The sequence below is a fragment of the Anser brachyrhynchus genome, assembly GCF_964034855.1.
Source record: "Anser brachyrhynchus genome assembly, chromosome: 4".
Lineage (NCBI taxonomy): Eukaryota > Metazoa > Chordata > Aves > Anseriformes > Anatidae > Anser > Anser brachyrhynchus.
In genome coordinates this window covers 36138358-36144370 of record NC_137698.1, presented here as the reverse complement: position 1 = coordinate 36144370, position 6013 = coordinate 36138358, and the positions used below count along the sequence as shown (strand labels likewise).

Sequence of the window (6013 nt, the reverse complement as noted above, 5' to 3'; positions counted from 1 at the left end):
TAGACTTAAAAAAAAAAAAAGTCTGAAGTCCAGCAAACATGACTAAGGGATAGGAGCATCTGTCATACAAGGACAGCTGGGACTGCTCAGCCTGGAGGGATCAGCTTGGCAGGTGGGATCTTTTCAACATGTATATATACCTGATGGGGGGAACAGCGAAGAAAAAGCCAGGCTCTTCTCAGTGGAGAAGAGGCAGAGGTACAAATTGAAATGCAGGAAATTTCATTTAAACATAAGAAAACACTTTTTTTTTTTTTTTTTTTGGACTGTGAGGGTGGTAAAGCACTGGCACAGGTTGCCAAGACAGCTTGTGGAGTCTCCGTCCCTGGAGATATACCAAACCTGCCTGGACAGGGTCCTGAGCAACCCACTGACTGTGCCCTGAGCAGCCAGGCTGAACTAGACCGGTCTAGTTGAACTGTCTTTTGTTACCTCAACCATTCTGTGATTCTCTCAGAAATAACAGTCCACAGGTTCTGCTGCTCTGAATATACTAGAAAATCAAATGCTTGTATTTGTATTCTTAAATCCTAGCTTTCCTTTAAACATTCTGGCATTTAGGATTGCGAAGAAAACCTTCATAAAGCAAGCAGGGAATTACCTATAATGTGAAGTTAGAGGCTTTTTGGCAGATATAAGTAAACAACAACTGTAAGAAGGTGTGAATTGTTCTAATTAACTCCATGGGTACATAGCTGGGAAGCTGTACAATGGCAATTTAAATGCCAACATTTCGTTGTTGAGCACTTCAGCCGAATCCTTAGGGCCTGTGCATTTCACAGTCCCCTATGGCCTAGCACATTTTCCAGGGTGACAGAAGTGCCACAGAAATAAAAGCCTCGAGGTCTCCTTCCATCTCTACAGTGCAGTTACAGTGGTCTCAGGAACAACATAAGGTAAGTTAAAAATAGAAAGTCTGGCAACAGGCTAAAAGAGGCCAAGCTGGAAAAGAGTCACTGGCAACTTGTGGAGAAATTGAAACTATAGCCAGATTCACTCTTAACTTCATATTCAATTTATCAAAATCCTGACTTTCTTAACTAACCCAGAGATGACCCAAAATTCAGAACTAGTTGCAATGGATAATTGCAGAAGTTTAGTTTGCTGCAGAAGCCACAATCACAGTGCAAATACTGCCAGAAATACTGTATATCAATGAGCATGTTTGTAGGTTGGACCAAAAGGGCTCTTGCTACCTACTTTCTAGATGCTTTAAGCCACATATGCAAAATCACAACATCAAGATTACAACATTAACCTTAAAGTGTCTTTAAAAAGGGATTAGGAAGGAAGAAACATGTTAACTACTTCATTCTAAAGCATACGGTACCTGGACAGCAGTGAACAGCTTAATTACTTATCACATCCAAGTTAAACCCTGTATGTCCAAGAGTTATTTTCAACTACAGTCACAGAAGATACGAAACAAAGTAAGTGCGGTCACAACCACATCAATCTCACATAAATGCTGAAGGGTCATATGGCTAGAAGATACGGCCTTACCTTCACCCTGCTCACATCCCAACAAACTATTAGAAAAAAGAGAGTAGTCCGCTAGTTCCCCCGATCCAGCTTGCAATATGGCCACACAAACATCAGTACCACTGCATTGGAGAACGTGCAAAAACATGCCCAGGGAGCAGGCAGATTTGCCTATTTTAGCTTATTAAAGTTACTGTGGAATTACTGCTTTAGAGAACAGAAACAGGAGGGTGCAAGTATGAAGGGTTACAGGAAAAACATGTACATCTGCTGAATAGTCCTGTAGTAGCTGTAAACATACAGGAATCTTTGTCACATATATTAATTTAATTCAATAAATGCAAATATAGGATAATGCCACCAATGGCATCATCATTAAAAATACAACTGACAATTGTTTTGCACAATGTTTCCAATTTTTTACTGACCTAAAAGTATCACGCTACTGATTCAATATTGGCTTATGGGCATTCCTGAAGAGTAAGCATGGGCTGTCATCTTACAGGTCACTGCAGAACATGGAGACCCAGTGACAGAAGAGACTGATGCATTTTCAGAAAGGGACTTGAGGACAGAAGCTTTATTTGCTTTATTTCATTGAAATAAATACCAGTGGTAAATTTAGCTTGGAGAGCCAGAACTATTCATGGGCTACAAGTCACAAAAACCTACATCTTCCAGTTCCAGAAGTCCACTTCATCCATGCGAAATTCATTTATCACAATCAAAATTACAGTTTTGCAAGTTACAGTAAATTTTCACAAAAAGATGAAATTAAAAAAATAAAAATAAAAATCCTCTATAGATGAAATTGTTTCAATATTTGGCACTGGCAATGTAAGTGAAAGATGATACAAAGTTCTTGGTGAAATGGAGAGAAAATAATGAAATATTCTTATACTACATACAGATATGCATGGAGAAAAAATCCTTCTCAAACCCATGGTTAGAGTCTTTGACAATATTAATGAACTGACTGGAAAAAAAATAGTAAATATCACTCATCTGCATTTCATGGAGGCAGGTTTGATTTACAGAATGAGTCAATGAGATACTGGAAAACTGTTAAAACACATTAAAGATTGGCTAAGGGTCAGGAACACCAGCATAAGATCAAGTCTTTGATTTATCTAGGGATCTGGGCTGAACTACATAGTCTGACATACAACTAAACTGTTCTGTCAAAAGAAACCAGTCTTATAAAACAGGAGATAAAAATGCCCTTTTAAAGCAACTGTTTGAAATGAAAATTTTCATTTCTTCCCCTTACCTTTTGCTAGGCCAAAAAAGGTCACTTTGCTGTTCTTAAAGGAAAAAGCTCGAACTGTTGAATTGCTTTGAATATACCTTTGTATTGGATATGACTTTGATACTACTGTATTTTTTGCACAAACTGTTTGAAGTGGTCATCAATACTATCTTAATTTTAATTTTTTAACAGAAGTGAATATATTTAGATAGTAGAATAATCCAGAAAATTAACTGCAATTAATTTCATATGCTTATTAAGGTACAAAACACTTCAGAAAGGAAGGGAAATAATTCCCCAAACCCATCTAATACTTTTGAACTACGTACTACAGGAAACTTTCTTCCCTCCTCAAAATATTAACAATTCACCACAGATTATCAGGGAGGTACCATTACTTCTGCTGGACTCCCCTTCTAACAGCTGTGGAGATTTTTTCATTGGTTACCAGACTTAAAAGCTGCTACATGCTAATTATTTCTCCTGCCTGTGATACTGCTGCTGATCAGGATTCCTTTCACCTTTATCTCAGGTTAAATATATTGCTATGCCATCCTTCCCCCTCCCCCCCCTTATTTTTTCTCCCAGTAAGTGCCCCAATCAGTGCATTTCACACATCTTTTAATAGGTCTTTCCTAATTGTTTCATACTCCTTGGGGATCTTACATACTCAGTGCCCTACAGAGTGCGCACTTCCTCTTAAATTCCTAATCTTGCAATTCCCTTATAAACTGGATATGAAGAGAAGTGGTTTGCACTAAGAAGGATGGCAGTAGGCTGAAGGGCTGCTACTATACGAAGTCTAAAAGACTGAACTGTGGACCAGCTTAAAAATCCTCTTTGAGTTTTTAAGCATTGCATTAACAAAAGTATAAATATGCAGAAATTTCAGAGTATTAAAGAAATAACTATGATCTTGATAGCTACAATAACAAGTGAAACAATTCAAATTACAAGGTCATATGCCTATGAAGTAACAAGAAGAATTGCTGTTGCATGCTGTGGAATCATCAGCTGAAATTGTAAAGGAAAAGAAAAACATGTCACTATTTGATTAGCAAATGATTTGCAAGTCATCAGTGTGTTGTAGTTAAAGACTATGATTAATCAGTAGAGGCATTTCCAATATACATAAAGATTTCACGCTACTGAAAAAGTAATTGGTAGGACTTTACGTAGAATAGCATATGTAGTTCTTACTACACATATTTGCAGAGATTAATTGCCCTAAACAGAGACAGAAAAAGGCTATGATGCTGGTCAAGGAATGGAAACCCTATCATACCAACAGAGACTAAAAGATGTTGACTGGCTTACTTTTCCAAAAATGAAGGCTGGAATAAGGGGATATAAAATAGCACATCAGATGAGGCCACAAAAGAGAAGAATTATCAAAGCTGAAGGATACCATGATAAAAGGAAAAAAAAAAGTGGACGTTGTTGTGAGTAAATTTTGGCTGAGAGTGGTCCAACTCTTAAAACAGGTGAGCTTCTGAAACAGTGTCCTCATACAAATAAGTAAGGATGACAGGTTTAAGATGGATTATTGATAAATGATACAATTACATAATATTGTTACCTAATATAGAAAAGAATTGAACCTGACACATGAGATATCTGACCGTCCCATGTTCATGTCACTTTCCCAATTCCTCTTCAGCTAGGGTGCCAAGAAGTCTGCACACAGAAAATTGGCAGGAGTCTGGGGATACATCAGTTTGTGCTGGTACTCTCTTGGAAAGAAGCATGGAGATGGAGTTTCACCAAAGCCACCCTGACCGACCTAAAGGCTTCCTCACGCCACTCTGCCTGCCTGAGCCGTGCCAGGTCACAGAGCACCAGTGCAGAGTAGCAGCTCAGATCCCACACTTGTTCATTAGCCTCCGTTAGCCGTGGTGACAGTGACACAGAGTGGCATTTTTGGGTGTGGGCACTGCTTACTGAATGCTGCTGGCTGTTAGAAGCTAATCTGCTTGTATTTTAATTGATGACTTGAAGATGACACCAGACTGCAAATTTCCTGTCATTTTGTGTGCTGTTCTTTTCTAGTTCTTACTATCCCATTTCAGGGATGAAATAATCCCAAACAAATGTCAACCAAAAGCATACATACAATTTAACCATGGGACACACCACATATACATTTCCACAGCATTTTCTCTTACATCCGGTTGGCCTTTACTGTGGTTTGTTACTGTTCCTTTATGCTACTCTATGCAGGGATGAAGCTTTTTCTGAGCTATCCATAGCACCATGTAGATTATTTCTTCTTAGAAGGTTGAAACTCGTAGAAAATCTACCTGTGGATATTCTACTGTTCTTTTACATGAATTTTACATTTGTAATTGATTAAAAATTTAAATCACATTCCTGATGCTACTGTAAAGTTGCTGTTCAGGTCCAAGAATTTATTATGAAGCTCAGAAAATGAATGACAGTGTTGTTGCAAAAAGAAAAATGAAACAAACTGACATTTTTAGATTTTCAGTATATATACTGCTGTTACATATTGGAGTCTTTTTAACGTTTGTTATAATGCACAGACCTATCCAGCTAAGACTTATATTCCATAAAGTACAATATGGGGCATCATGAACATATAAAAACCAGTTCCTCAATAGCCATTTTAACACTCCAGGATGTCCTAACCAACTAGATAATTTACGTCTTTTAAACATGTTACCAAAACCCATCCACAGTTTTAGTGGCCTCACTTAAAATGAAGTCTTATTGAGAATCAGAATTCTTAGACATTCATCTTGGTATGATGTAAGAGCATTACTGCTAGAGGCCATGTCCTCTGAGGTATTGAGCACTGCCTAAGGAGTCCAAGAGTTCTTGTCTTTCATCTGCGTATATGAATATTCTATATTATGCCAAGGTCAAAAGCCAGAATTGAAGCGATAACCTGGTTTACATTTTAATACTTAGAAGTACCGCAAAACTGATCTGGTTCACCTAGTCCTAGGTTACAAAAACCACTACCTTCCTTGGGAAAGTGTAGTTGAGAATAGCCTGAAGACCCTTGTCCTCCTGCTACAATTTTTCTTCTTTTTCTGCCATGAATATTTACCCTTAGACAACATCTAGCTCTTAACCTCATCTGCCACTTCACAAGCTGTCAAATGACTATTCAAGCATTAAACAAAATGAAGGGTCTGTTAAGTTGTAAATTAAATGACAGTCTATAGTTGAAAATTAGCAGTAACATGCCCAAAACTTTATTGATCGCTAAGAAAAGGTGAATAACCCCCACTGCTACTGGCTGTGTAATTACTGACC

General features: G+C 37.9%; 1 protein-coding gene across 13 annotated transcripts in view; it reads right to left on the bottom strand.

Moving 5' to 3' along the window:
* The window catches only part of ZNF827 (zinc finger protein 827), a 122744-nt gene that overhangs the window by 26450 nt on the left and 90281 nt on the right, over positions 1-6013 (bottom strand). The gene's annotated exons all lie outside the window — the stretch shown is intronic.